Here is a 16658-nt window from a genome sequence, read left to right on the forward strand (position 1 = left end):
AACTCTCCATTATTACTGCAAAACAACATACCTCTCTATGTAAAACACCTATCTCCCAAAAGCATAACTCACGATCCACACTCGGTACGTATACTCACACTAGATCCTCAAGTTCTTTTTTTCATTACCGCAAAACTCATACACAACTTAACATGACACTAATTCCCCCAACACCCTACACTCACTGTCTCAACAAAGGATTATGAACCACCTGCATCTTTCAGGTCATTACCACACATGTTTTACGAATCACTTGCCATTACCATATCCACTAAAGCCTTATCTAGAACAAGATCAAAATTACATAACCTCTCTCACAACCGTGTCTCATCAACAGAATATCACTATACCATGACAACAACGAAAACATATACAACTCTATTTCATATCATACTCTACCCTGATTCCCAAACTTAACTAGTAAGAAACATCAATAACAAAACAACTGTCTATCTGTACAAACTGAAACTCATAGGAAGCAACATCAAACAAAACAACAATCTATGTATGACTGGTATGTACTTTTGAAAACTCGTATCATAATCATCCCGCCTACTCCACCACAACCGGTGACGGCATCGCAACACCGCCACCAACAGCCACACCGCAGTGCGAAAATACCCGCATCACAACACTATGTACCGTGCCCGGATCACCACCCGAGGCACAACAACCACATCGATAGACATCACAACTGCATACAATTCCCATAAACACTGACTCAGAATAACTTCTCAGACAAGAAAAAAAAAATTTACTCAAATCCACTTTACTAAATCACAACGCAACATATTTTATGAATTAAACAGGTAATAACCTCATGAATATCATCCCCTTACCATATCACAGATTGGCATGTATCATGAATACATACAAGTATAACCAGTCATGCCAGATCACTAAATTTATTACCTTTTTAATCATCATTCAATTAGATTAGCGTACCCAACATGCATTACAGAACATTCAACTAACAAGTTTATGATAACCACACCATATCACGTCTTGTGAGGTCAAAATCTCACACAAACATTTATATATATATATCACAGACCCGTAATCACATACAACCAGTCAATCCTGATCACGTAAGTTACCACCAGATAAAAGTTACCCCTCACCCGAGCTTAACTCGTATACCCCTCATAACATATTCTCCCATTCGCATATCCATCACCCCCTGCCAATTGTAACCATACCATTAATACTCAACTACTAACAACCGCCTCATATAACCACATCTTATACTTTCTCACAACTATACATATCAATCTGGTCTCTACAAAATCAACCTCATTAGAATTGCTACCTTTCTAATATACCACCACCCTTAACCACTAGTCACAAACCATAACACTACCGCTGTCCGGACATCAAACCTCTTACACTCATCTCTAAATATCGCGATTTCTTTCTATCTTTGGTTAACATCCCAAACAACGAACATCGAATCCATCAACACAATTACCTCACAATTCTTTCCAATACTATCCTTAATTGTATCATCATCTAACTCTCCACCAAAATCTCGTATCGTGAAAATACCCCACCAACTTCATACTCCCTTAATTCCTCGAAACTCATGATTAATCATGTTGTCCTGAAATTCCTATATAACCCTTAACTAATATTTTCATGATAATATCATAAATCTCGACGATTCCTTACTTCTATATCACATAACTCTGGTCAACATTTTTATAAGCTTACTTTTATCCTTCTTTTCTCTTTACACTCAACAATACCAATTAATAGTTCAACTCCTTATTCCTTCTAGCTAACTCTTTAGTAATCCAGTTACCCTTTCGTTGCTCCAAAACTCAAATTCCATTATTTTATACCGATATCATCTCACTCTTTCTTACCATGGATCTTCTCTTATTATGCTATCACTCACACTTGCCACTAATCTATCCATAAAATCAACGTTCACTGTCCAAACAATTGCATTTCCTTTGTACCTCTCTAGAAATCAGAATTCATTTCATACCGTTAATTACCTAAGGAAATCACACAGTAGTTTCATCTCTTAATAAACCAAATCTCCCAAACTCACTCACTGTCTAAAAATCCACCTCGCGACATGTCTCCACAAAGTTCACTATATATTACTCTTCTCAACCCCTTTAAACGAACTTTCACTATGCATACTCCTAACCCACACGACTCCTAACCATCTTCCTCCATAATTCTTTACACATCTCAAGTTGCCATTATCCACATCCTTACTCTCAATCCTTTCATTCTCACGTTCCTTAGACTCACATCATCCCTTGCCCATATTCACTTGCTTTTATGTTACTCAACACACAATCATATCACTCATCTCATCTCAGAGAACATGCTCTATGTCTCAATTAAGCCATAACGATCCTCCTTTTCTTTTTCCACTATCTATCACAACCACATATAACTCATGTCCTCCCACCGAACTCATACTCACCACAGGTGCCACTCCTTACATCACAATATTGGGTAACTTACGCATCAAGACCAACATACATGTAAAACAATGCATAAAGAAGCAAAATAACACTTTTGAATTAAACATGATATGCAACAAAGTATAAAGATAAGCATATGACCCAAAATAGGGGTCACTAGATCGAGTACAGGCCACTTGATCGAGTAAGGGACTTACTCGATCGAGTAGGTGAAGGTCAGAAGCACGTAAAACAAATTTTACCAGGGTTACTCGATCGAGTAAGGGGTACTCGATAGAGTACCCAGAGACTCATAAAACCGTAGTATTACACATATCATATTGAGTCATCGACCGTGTCAATTATAATTATCGTAGTTCACCGCTTTAGTTCACTTAAAACGTGATAGATAATAAATTGACAAGACCTCTCACTAAATAATAATTGAGAATTAGCCTTACCAAATACTAGAAATCATGAGTCCCAATTTCATGAGGAAGTAGGCTCGGCTCACCGGGGTACTAAACTTATTACGTTGGGTAAATGGGTAATAAAATGTTATTACATCGAAATTTGGATTGAGCTCAATGGAAGTATTCGTGACCGTAGTCGCTTGTGTCCCGGGCTAAAGATAAATATTAAAGTAATTTTTATCGACCGAGAGTTCTAGAAGTAGAATCGATTAAGAGTTCATCCACCGAGTTATATTGATAAGAGATGAACCGGCTCACCGTGTCCGTGTTAATATGAATTTGGATCTTGGAATCATTTATAATAGTTGGGTAGAGGTCACTATATAAATGCTAAAACTTGTTTAAAGTGTTTACAAGTATTATTAGAACGATAGATGTTTATTATTTCCTTCATTTTCGTTTTTGTAGTTATTTATACGCAATGGATTCATCTAATACTCTTACACCAATCACCATTAATTCATGACTCCAATCATTCGATGAAAAATGTTCCGAGTATGACAATGATACGATTAGAGAATTACGCTTTGGCATTGGTCAGGATGGAAATTTTTGCTATTTTACCACTTCCATACCTCCCATTCCGATATTTATGTCTACCTCTTTAGTAAGAAAATCTTGTGAAGAAAATCTCACTAAACCCAAGACATCCTTGTTTGTAGTAACAAGGAGAAATATTAAATTCAGTGGGAGTTCTAACAAGAGTGTCCTTGCAACTGAAAGGAGTAATGGTATAATTAAAGGGAAAGCAAAAGATGGGTTAGGAACCCAAACCTGATAATGAATTGGAAATGGATAGTGAGACTACCACAACCAAGACCAAGAAGGATGCCCAATCCTATGAGGAATGTCATTATTGTAATGTCATGGGCCATTGGAAGCGAAATTGCCCCAAGTATTTGGGAGATATCAAAGTTGGACTTGTCACTCCACTTGGTACTATATCTTCCGAAATCGTTGTTATTGATATAAATTATACATCCACCTCAACGTGGGTATGGGATACCTGTTGTGGTTTTCACCTTTGTAATTGTATACAGGGGCTTGGAAATGTGGAAAAGCTAAACAAGAGTGATATAAATCTCCGACAAGGAAATGGAGCTAGGGTAGCCGCCACTTCGAGAGGGACTTGTGTACTTGTTTTGGCTAATAACTTTGAGTCGTAATCTACATAATGGTGATTATGTACCCATTTTATCTAAAACATTATTTCATGTTAGACATGGAAGGATTCATATTTTGCCATAAAAAACAATCGTTTTATTTTGTTTGAAAGTTGACATGGCTGGGAGCCAAGTCAATTCTCTTAATGGTATTCATGTTTTAGACACTTCCAACTCAACTAAAGATATCTATAACATACAAACCAAAAGACTCATAACTAGTGATCCAAATGATTTGTACATTTGGCTTTTTCGATTAGGTTACATAAATGAGAAACGCATTGAAAGCTAGTGTCGACTAGATTTAAATGAACCATTTGATTTTCAATCATATGGAATATGCGAATCTTGTCTCCTTCGCAAAACTAGTGGTAAAGGGACACAAGCAAGTGATTTGTTGAGACTAATACATGTCGATGTATGTGTTCTAATGTGCATCACCGCAAGGGGAATTTATGACTACTTTGTCACTTTTACCAATGATTTAAGTAGATATGGGTATATTTACTTAATAAAATATAAAGTGAAGCATTTGAGAAATTTGAGAAATTTCTAAATGATGTAGAGAACCAATTGAACAAAAGTACTAAAGCATTACGATCCGATCGTAGTGGCAAAGATCTAATTAATAAATTTGATTTATTAAATATGGATTATGACCTAGTGTCACTACCCATAAGATCAAACTAATATGAGTCTGTTTGAGTTATCGAACTCAATTTTGGGAATTTACAATCCAAAACGGACACGTAATTCTAAGCGGATGGTCAACCAAGAAATACCTGAAATAGAGAATCTATTTAACAAATGACATGGAGCAGATTCGCATATAACATGAATCAAGCTGCTATGATAGAGCTGGTCTTTTATGAGCTAATGCATTAGTATAGAGAAACTTCCAATACTCCACCATATATATGTTTGTAACTCACAAAGCTATCTCTCAAGAAGATAGATGTATTTCTGAGAGATAGAGAGGTAGTAGATTGGATCGTAACAAACATGTCTTATAGTTAAATGGTTACTTTGTGAAAGTAATGAAACTATAATCTATAAAGATAGAGTGGGAGTATAGCTCAGTGGGAGTTTAGTACACATGTCTTGTTGTTAAAATGTTGCTTTGCGAAAGTAATGGTATTATGACTTTGTCCCAAATCGACCTTGTTACATACGAGCCATAGCATTACAATCCAAAAATTGTTACTCAAGAGTATATTTACTTTAAGACGAGGGTCTCCTTAAAGGTAAATAGAGCTTTAGAGTACCAAAGTGCATAGATTGACATGAAGATGTTAATCAAGATAAATTATGTTAGGAATTGCCGCATTTCATTTTGATGAAGAATGGCAAATAATATTAAAAAATCCGCTTTTCTAAAATTGGAATTTAGAGAAGGATGTGTTTGGAACACAAAACCTTAGATAAAGATCTAAGAATCCTAACATATTATGCGTAGCTTTCTTAAGTGATCCCAGAATAGTCTTAAGCAAGCATTAAAGGGTTATACTTTTTGTTCATGTGATAATTGAGAATGGATTCATTCACATGATTGAAGAATCATGATTATACATGAAGTTAGTGGGAGCTAGAATTATTTTTCCATGTCTTATATGTTGATAACATATTACTTATTGAGAATAATGTACCAATGCTCTCTTCTGTGAAAGAGTGATTGGGAGATTAGGAAAAGGTGCGATATATTCTAAGATTTCTGAATCTATGTGAGAGAATATTGGCATAGAATAAAGAGTCTTATGATGATAAGATCTTTCAAATCTGTTTAAAATCAACAAGGTTGAATAGGTTATTTATGGTGATGAAAGTGGAATTACTATGATGGAGTCATGGTCATTCACTGAACTTATTAAGTTGTTGATCACATGAAATCATTTGCTGATGATTCCGCCATTAGAATGATCATGTATGCCAACAGACGCACACGCCGTGATCAAGTATATGCTAGGAGTATAATAAGTCAATAACAGGTTAATTCATAAGATGGTCTTGTGAAAGCCTTAAAGAACAATTGAGGATTTTTTCAATTGTTTGGATGATAAACTAAGTTATGTGTTGAAGGGTTGCACAAACTTTAGTTTCCAAACTGAGAAGGATTTGTCGAAATCCTAGGCTGATTTTATTGACTAAGGAGTAAGAAACTAGAGAAGTGTTTTAGTTTCGACCATTGCAAATTCTACAAAAAGGAATCTAAGTAAATTGTGATAAAATGGTCAACATAGGGAATGAGAGTAGATTCTTCTACCAATGACTTTATCACAAGTTATGTGATAACAGTGGGAGCATCTTTCAAGTTAAAGAGCCCAAGTCTGCTAAGAAATCTAGACATATACTTAGATAAATTCATGTTATTAGAGATAACATCGAAAAGAAGGAAATAGCAATTAATAAAGTTGGAATATATGGATATGGTATATCCACTTGCCAAGCTTTTCTTGCAAATGAACTAGTGTAAAAGGTACACCAAAGATTATAAGATATGAAGTAGTAATAGTGTCTTGACTATTCATATATGATAATCGCATTTATCGTTTGAGTTTATTAAACTCACCCATTACTTTGTTAAATCCAAATGGGTTGTAGAGACAAATTGAACCCCATTAAAATGAACTGGATTGACAATGTATTCGCCCCTAGTTATGTTGGAGCTTGTGTCCTCCACAAATTAGTGTGATAACATTTATAAATCTCTTATAGATTCACAAGGGTATACTTCGTATTTTATCAGTTGATTAACGATTACCTAATAACGGTTGGCTTGCTAGAAAGTTTGACGTTATTATCATACAGATGGCGGTGATCAACTGGTCCCTAAAAGTCACACCTAAAGGATGTGTTTGAGAGATGTGGTTATGGAAATGTAATCACATTGATGCCTTATATGACTAAACAGTTAGTCAGTGTGTTGATGAGATGATTATTTAATGCCGATTAAATAATATTAGTTGAGACGAATTAACTGTCAATTCGTAAATTGAATATAATAAGTTATATTTAATTAATGTATATAATGTTAGCTTGTACGAACTAATATGTTAATTCGTAATTAAATGTAATCGGTTATATTTAATCAGCGAATGATAATTATACGATACTGTCATAATAAATTATTATTGACCCGTATTAATAAATCAACCGCAAGCTGTTGTGTGTAGACATGTTAATGCGGAATAATATAAATGACAATTTATATTTAATACATTATATACATTTTGCATACTACCAAAATAAGAAGATTTAATCTCCTTATTTTGGGCAAGTAGAACAAAACCGAAAAAGAGAAATTAATCTTCTAATTTCGGTTATTATGGGCCGAATAATAGGAAGAGAAAATTCTACCCTAATCACTCCTAATACACGGTTAAAAGGAGATTAAGAGGTGAATTTTTCTAACCTAATTTTCTAACCTATTCTGGCCTCTCATCTAAAACACAATAACCGAAAACCCTAAACAATTTTACAGAAAATTTAGGGATCGATTCTAGCAAGAAGCAAGGGCATATCTCATATCGTCTTGGGTGCAACTGATAGGTGAATATCATTGCGATATTGTTCATAGGCCATATAAGCTAGGACCGAAGGTTATTTCTTAATCCTTTACGATTTTGTTTATGCAATTTATTTTATGACTAGTTTTCATCATTATAAATTTCGTTATAAGCCTTAAAGTTAAAGGGATGCATACAGATAAATCCCACAAGTGGTATCAGAGCCAAGGCCACGAATTTTATTTTGATGATTTTCATAAAATTGGATGTAAACAATTTTTAGGGTTTCGAAAAAAGAAAAAAAAAAGGCACGGCTGAAATTTTTTTTAATGCCGAATTGATTTTTTTTTTTTGCAGCCGGTGTTGTTCTTGTTTTGTTGTTTTGATTCCATTTGATTTATTCATATTATTGTTTTAATAGGTTAAAATGATAATATAATGAATTTGTAGATGTGTTGATTTAATAGAAATTAAATTGATATATAAATGGAATTGCTTGTTTCTTTGATGATAAATTGTTTTTTGCTATATTTTTGGCATTAATGGTTCTAAATCGTTGTTTAGAATCATGTTTCATAAATTTACTTGTTTAAATTATAAGGTGATTATGCCAATCTTGTTAATAGCAACTATAAACGATCTTGTTCATCAACATGTTTTTGCAATTTAGGGCATAATGCCGAATTGAAAAGGATCCGAGAAAATAAAGAAATTTTTTTTCCTGTTTCTGTTACTGTTCACGCAGGGCAGATTTAAAAAAAAAAAAAATTGTTTTGTTTCTGTTTTTACAGAAAAACCGTGTTTAAAGAAAAAAAAAAACGGGTTGTTTTTTTGTTTTTGCTGTTTTGCCGAAAAAGAAAAAAAAAAAACTTGTTTTTGTTTTTCTTCCTGTTATGCCGAGAGCATTTTTGAAGAAATTTTTTTTTTTCTGTTTTTGTTTTTTTTTTTTTGTTTTTGGCCAATATTAATTATACATTACATTTACAATGTATGATTAATTGTTGTGAAACGGTTCACAATTTTAAGATACCTAATTATTTTAAAGAAGTTTAAAATATTGATGGATTAAATTCATATTACAAGTTTGATATGAATTAAGATTAAATTTAATGTGATTAATTGAGGAATTGTCACTTAATTTGATCAATTAAATAGGTGGTTTGGATAAAATTAATCTACATAATTAAAGAATTATGTCTTGTATGTTTAATTTTTTTAGTTGATGCATTTTATTTTAGTTGAATGAATCGTTGAATGGTTTTATTTACGTATTTTTGCAATCGGTTGTAATTTGTAATACCTAGTGTGGCCTTAGTCAAATTATGTTTTCGTAATGATGGGAACATAATTTTTAATGTAATTTGAGATCTCGTATCTCCGTTTTGGTTTTCTTTATTTATTACGGTTTTGAAATTAGAATGTAAATAGGTTTATTATGTAATTTTTAAATTGTAATTTTTGAGAAGACTAAAGATGGAGATTGGAGCTCACTCCCGCTACATGGATCAAGATGGAACATGAAGACAAGCTTCTCGGGTCCATGGATGGATTCCAAAGTTGTATTTATGTTCATTTTGATAGGATAGGCCACACTAGGACTTTATTTTGTTTACGTTTCACCGTTCTTATTGCTTTTCATTCACATGCAAGTTAATGCATCATATTCCGCCTAAAACCAAACCACCTACTAAAATGCATGAAAATTGACACATATAGGTTGTATGTTAGTTTTCATAGACATACAGATGTCACATGTTAATTAAGCCATCATATTAGTTTATTCATTCACGCATGCTAGATATTAGTTCACTTAAAATGAATTAAAATAAAGTTGATGGGATCTTACTCTAAAACGGAAATTGAGATTAGTCTTTATAAGGGCAAACAACTATGAATCCCTTATTCGTCGGTAGGCATAATATGACCCCTTCTACGTTGGGTAAGTAGTTTGTGTTGACTTAGTTTATCTCAACATTATAGTCCGAAGAGTTTCTCGTGATTATGATGGACTAAAGATAGAATTTACAGAAATTTATCAACCAAGAATTCTAACAGTAGAATTAGCCAATAGGTTGGCTTATCAATTTATAGATAATTGAATCTTGGGATCATTTATATAATTTTTGAGGAAGGTAAATTGTATAAATGTATGAGTCTTCGCGTTATAACAGTATTGCATAGACTTAAATTAAAATCGATGCACATGCTTATTATTTATTCTTCTTTTCGCAGTGTAGAACACGTTTATATTACTGTTACAACAAATGGCTGGAAATAACGAAATCCCAATGGCAAGTGCCACACTTGGACGCGAGTCCTGGCTGAAAGTTTTTATGGACAACATGAATCAGTACACGCGACTGAAGAATGATGGGTCCAACTTTGTGGACTGGGAGGAAGCACTACGGAATGCTGCCATTGCTGACGGTAGACTCAAGTACTTAACTGAGCCAATACCGGTAAACCCAGGCCCCAATGCGGGAGTTAACGAGTCACATGCTTATAGTGATTTCGTTATGGAAGCGGGTGCGATAAAGAACGTACTCATCTTTGCAATGGAAACCAATTTGCAGAGACGCTTCATTGCCCAAGGTGCGAACAAGATTTTCACCACGCACACTAACGAGTTCTCAAAAGCACCGAGGATCGTTACTTATGAGCATACCTGTCGCTTCTTTGATGCGAAACTCCAAAGGGGCCAACCGGTTAGCCCACACATTCTTAACATGATTGAGAACGTCGAGAAATTGGAGGCACTTGATTGCAAAATCAGTGAGAGCATTGTCATTGACCGAATGCTTCATTCTCTTCACGATGGTTTTGCCCTTTTCAGGGCGAACTACTACATGAATGACTTAAAGAAAAGTCCTCATGAGCTACACTCACTTCTTTTACAGACCGAGAAGGATATGAAATTGAGTGGGAGCATGAAGCAGGATGTTCTCACGATTTCCAACAAGGGTAAAGGTAAGGGCAAAGCTCCAGGCGACCTAACTGTAGGTAAGCCAAAATTCAAGAAGCCAGGAAACGGTAAGAGTGGACCTGGTGAGACTAGTGGCTCACAGGGCAAGGCAAAGAGTAAGGGCGGTGACATTGAGTGCCACCATTGTCACAAGACTGGACATTGGAGGAGGAACTGTCCCGTGTACCGTGAGGATATTAAAGCAGGTCGCGTCGTTCCTGTTGGTATGTCATCTTATATTCATATGATTGAGATTAACCATGCAAGTTTCGGAATTTGGGTACTTGATACTGGTTGTGGTTCTCATCTGTGTAATCATTTGCAGGGCCTAAGAAACATCACACCTCTCGGAAAGGGTGATGTGGACCTGCGAGTCGGGAATGGAGCTAGAGTTGCTGCTGTCTCGAAGGGAACATATGTAATCCAACTCCCTAGTGGTTTTGAGTTATTTTTAAATAACTGTTACTATGTACCCAGTTTGTCTAAGAACATTATTTCAGTTTCCGTACTTGATAAAGACGGATTTTCATTTTTAATAAAGGATAATAGCTGTATTTTCTCTTTCAATGAAATGATTTATGGCAAAGCGGTTTCCATGAATGGAATTTATATCTTAGATCAAACCACGGAAGTATTACACGTGAATAATAAGAAATTAAAGGTTGGTGACAAAGATCAAACCTATCTATGGCATTGTCGAATGGGACACATAAATGAGAAACGCGTGAAGAAACTCGTCGATAATGGGACTATTCCCGCATTCGATTTTTCTACATATGGCACGTGTGAATCATATCTCATTGGCAAAATGACTCGAATTTCATTCAAAGGTGTTGGAATGCGCGCTAGTGACCTATTAGGACTCATACATACTGATATTTGTGGACCTATGTCAATTACCGCTAGAGATGGCTATAGATATTTTATCACTTTCACGGACGATTTGAGTAGATACGGATATGTCTACTTAATAAAGCATAAAAGTGAGTCCTTTGAGAAATTCAAGGAATACCAGAACAGGGTTGAAAACCAACTGGGTAGAAAGGTTAAAGCACTCCGTTCAGATCGGGGTGGCGAATATCTTTCAAATGAGTTTGATCAACACCTTAAAGACTGTGGAATCGTTTTGCAGTTAACTCCACCTGGAACACCTCAATTAAATGGTGTGTCCGAACGGATAAATCGAACCTTACTTGATATAGTTCGATCCATGATGAGTCACACGGTAGTGCCTGATTCATTATGAGGTTTTGCTCTTTTGTCAGCTGCTCTTATACTTAACCGAAGTCCGACTAAAGCTGTCGACAAGACTCCATATGAAATGTGGAAGGGAACGGTCCCTAACTTGTCCTTTATTCGGGTTTGGGGCTGCGAGGCTTATGTCAAGTGGAGACACGAGGATAAGCTCGGCCCGCGATCGGTCAAGATATACTTTATAGGTTATCCAAAAGGAACATTTTGTCATTACTTCTATTCGCCTACCAAACATCGAGTTTTTGTTGCGGCTAGTGCGACGTTCTTAGAGAAAGAATTTCTCGAGAATAAGACAAGTAATAGAACCTTCGAGCTGTCGGAGATTCCAGAACCAACAACCGAGGAACGGATGGAGGAAGTTGTTCCTCCAACTGATGATACGGTTAATATTCCTGAGGAACCTAGGAGGTCGGGTAGAGTCTCTAATCCTCCGGACAGATACATAGGTATGGTCGAGGAGAATGACGTTTTGCTCTAGAGAGTAATGAACCCGCTACCTATAAAGGTGCTATGGCTCGAAGCCATGCAATCCGAGATGGACTCCATGTATGAGAATAACGTATGAGATCTTGTTGATTTACCTAATAAGGTAAAACCTCTACAGTGCAAATGGCTTTACAAAATAAAGCGTTCTGTAGACGCGCAACCAGATACCTATAAGGCACGACTAATGGCAAAAGGTTTCACTAAAGTGCACGGATTGCATTATGATGAGATTTTTGCACCTGTAGTCATGCTACGTTCCATTCGGATAATCTTAGCGATTGCCGCATTTTATGACTATGAAATTTGGCAAATGGATGTGAAAACCGCCTTCTTAAACGGTTATTTGGAGGAAGAGTTGTACATGGTGCAACCCGAAGGTTTCATAGATCCTGAACATCCTAAGAGAGTATGCAAGCTTAAGCGTTCCATTTATGGACTTAAGCAAGCTTCTCGGAGTTGGAATCATCGTTTCGACCAGTTGATAAAAGAGTATGGTTTCACTCGATCGGTCGAGGAACCCTGCTTATATATCAAGTCGAGTGGGAGTAAGATTGTATTCTTGATATTGTATGTCGATGACATACTCTTGATTGGTAATGACATTCCTCTCCTATCTTCGGTTAAAGAATGGTTGAAGAACCATTTCCAGATGAAAGATCTGGGTGAGGCACAACGCATTTTAGGAATCCGTATCTACCGAGATAGATCACGACGGACGTTATCACTTAGTCAGGAGTCTTATTTGGATAAGATTATTGAGAAGTTCAGCATGACCAACCCCAAGAAGGGGAACCTTCCAATGACGTCTGGGATGCAGTTGAGCAAGTCTCAGTCACCCACGACGCCTGAAGGTATTGAGCGCATGAGTCGTGTTCCTTATGCATCTGCAATAGGATCAATCATGTATGCCATGATATGTACACGTCCAGACGTGGCATATGCATTGAGTATGACGAGTCGGTACCAAAAGAATCAAGGTGAAACACACTGGATAGCTGTTAAAAATATCCTCAAGTACCTACGGAGGACTAAAGATAGGGTATTGACTTATGGAGGCGATACTAAGTTATGTGCAATCGGTTACGCAGATGCTAGCTTCCAAACGGATCGAGATGATTCAAAATCTCAGTCCGGGTTCGTCTTCACTCTTAATGGTACTGCGGTCAGCTGGAAGAGTTCCAAAAAGAGTGTTGTAGCAGATTCTACCACTGAATCCGAGTACTATGCCGCTTCAGAAGCAGCTAAGGAAGCGATATGGATGCGTCAATTCTTACAAGGAATTACGATAGTTCCTAGTTCGAATGACCCGATCACCATCTATTGTGACAATAGAGGTGCCATCTTCCAGGCTAAAGAGCCAAAGTCTAGCAACAAATCTAGACATGTACATCGGAAAGCTCACCTGATCCGTGATTACGTGGAGCAAGAAGAGATAGTTATTGACAAGATAGCTTCAGATGATAACATCGCGGACCTTCTTACTAAACCGTTGAATTTTGATAAGCATGAAGGGCACGTTATTTCCATGGGAATTAAACGTGTTCCTGAGTTGTAGTAGTTGATTATGAATTTGATACATTATCTTTTTCATATACTATTTATAACTTTATCGTTTTAATATAATATTTTGTTTTTCATGTGGATTGTACTGACAACATTGAACGCCACAAAGTGAACTGAATTACATTATATTTTGTTTTGGTCCGTAATCGCCCATATGAGCTGATAACTCTGGCTATTATATTGTGCAGTCGATTGATGGTGGGTTCAACGAGCCATAAGTCAAACGGTTGACTGATCAATCACAAATGCGAGATTATAACGATACCTCGTAGGACAAATTTTTGTGACAACGTAATGAAGTCCTAAATGTTTAAAAACATTCGGTGCCAGGTCGTGGATAAGACATCCATTGTGTTCCTAGAGTCGATTCTTTTGACTATCAACTGTCTCTTGAGATTAAGGCAGTTTTTGGGTGACTTTGGCTTCTTTCTCACGGTCTGCCGTAATTGGAGGCTAAGTAGATTTTTTCTGGGTCATTTCATACTGTGATTACATCTGCAGGATTCGAGTTGAGGAAAATATCCAACCTTTATCAGGTATAGTTAATTCTCAGGGCCACTCGAGAAGTTATAACTGAAATGCATGGCCATGCTCGAATGATGATTCGTTTATCAGTTAAGTTAATCTCTAGTCGGGGAAACCACTCTTGATACAGATCACTTGTAAAATACGACCTTTGTGAATACGGATTTTGCAAATTGTTTTACATTGAGTGGGAGAAATTTTAGGATATGAGAATCGGTTAACGCACATACACTTGTGAGGACAAGTGGGAGTTTGTTGGAGCTTGTGTCCTCCACAAATTAGTGTGATAACATTTATAAATCTCTTATAGGTTCACAAGGGTATACTTTGTATTTTATCAGTTGATTAACGATTACCTAATAACGGTTGGCTTGCTAGAAAGTTTGACGTTATTATCATACAGATGGCGGTGATCAACTGGTCCCTAAAAGTCACACCTAAAGGATGTGTTTGAGAGATGTGGTTATGGAAATGTAATCACATTGATGCCTTATATGACTAAACAGTTAGTCAGTGTGTTGATGAGATGATTATTTAATGCCGATTAAATAATATTAGTTGAGACGAATTAACTGTCAATTCGTAAATTGAATATAATAAGTTATATTTAATTAATGTATATAATGTTAGCATGTACGAATTAATATGTTAATTCGTAATTAAATGTAATCGGTTATATTTAATCAGCGAATGATAATTATACGATATTGTCATAATAAATTATTATTGACCCGTATTAATAAATCAACCGCAAGCTGTTGTGTGTAGACATGTTAATGCGGAATAATATAAATGACAATTTATATTTAATACATTATATACATTTTGCGTACTACCAAAATAAGAAGATTTAATCTCCTTATTTTGGATAAGTAGAAAAAAACCGAAAAAAGAGAAATTAATCTCTCTAATTTCGGTTATTATGGGCCGAATAATAGGAAGAGAAAATTCTACCCTAATCACTCCTAATACACGGTTAAAGGGAGATTAAGAGGTGAGTTTTTATAACCTAATTTTCTAACCTATTCTGGCCTCTCATCTAAAACACAAAAACCGAAAACCCTAAGCAATTTTACAGAAAATTTAGGGATTGATTCTAGCAAGAAGCAAGGGCATATCTCATATCGTCTTGGGTGCAACTGATAGGTGAATATCATTGCGATATTGTTCATAGGCCATATAAGCTAGGACCGAAGGTTATTTCTTAATCCTTTACGATTTTGTTTATGCAATTTATTTTATGACTAGTTTTCATCATTATAAATTTCGTTATAATCTTTAAAGTTAAAGGGATGCATACAGATAAATCCCACAAGTTACTTATATGAGATGATGTCTCGAAGTGACTAGAGTGTGATGCGATTGATGGCAAGTTCAAGTGTTATAGAGTCATATGGGATGATTAGTCGATCACATAGGCATACTGTATGGGATACTCTCTCGGGCAGTGACCGCTTATAGAGTTCTGGTAATTCATAAAGTCTGGTCGTGGCAAGAGCTGTTATAGTATTCTTATGAGTCAATTCTTTTGATTAAAAACTATTCGCCCAAGTTGGCACAAATTTCTGATTGGCTTTGATTTATGCTCTACGACTGTCGTAACTGAGGTCAAATGAGTATATTTTAGGTTATGATGAATTGTGGCTAAACGAAGGGAATAGTGCGATAGGAATTGTCCACCCCCTTGTCAGGGTTAATTTAAATCTCAAGGCCACTCGAGGAGTAGTGAATTGAAAATGCGTGGCCACGCTCGGAAGGTATCAATGGTAGATAATTCCGGTCAGACAGTTACTCTCTAGATCGAGGAAACCACTCAAGATATGATCAGATGCAAGTACGACCTGCGAGACACCTTGCATTGAGTGGGAGATTGTAATCGGACAAGAGAATTGGTGACGCACACTTGTCTCGGACAAGTGGGAGATTGTTGGAATATGTGTCCTCAACAATAGTGCGATCACATGATTTAAATATCATAATCAAATCTCATATTAAGAATACGAAAGGGAGGATAAATTAAATAGTCAACTGATTAACATTAATCGGTAATGATTGGCTTGCTAGAGTTTGACGTTACTGTCGTAGGACGGTGGTGGTCAGTTGATCCCTTAAGGTCACACCTAAAGGATGATGCCCTTATCAGTAAAGTTGATTAATTGTATGACGATACAAGTTAATCAATTCCTTAAAATTGAACAATTCAATTGTGAGAGAGAATATTAATATCTTATTGTAATGGGATTAAATAAGATTTATTTTAGTAATTGAAATACTTTATTACTAAAATTGATTATTGTTTGTGAAAC

This window comes from Silene latifolia, chromosome 10 (genome assembly GCF_048544455.1).
Source record: "Silene latifolia isolate original U9 population chromosome 10, ASM4854445v1, whole genome shotgun sequence".
NCBI lineage: Eukaryota > Viridiplantae > Streptophyta > Magnoliopsida > Caryophyllales > Caryophyllaceae > Silene > Silene latifolia.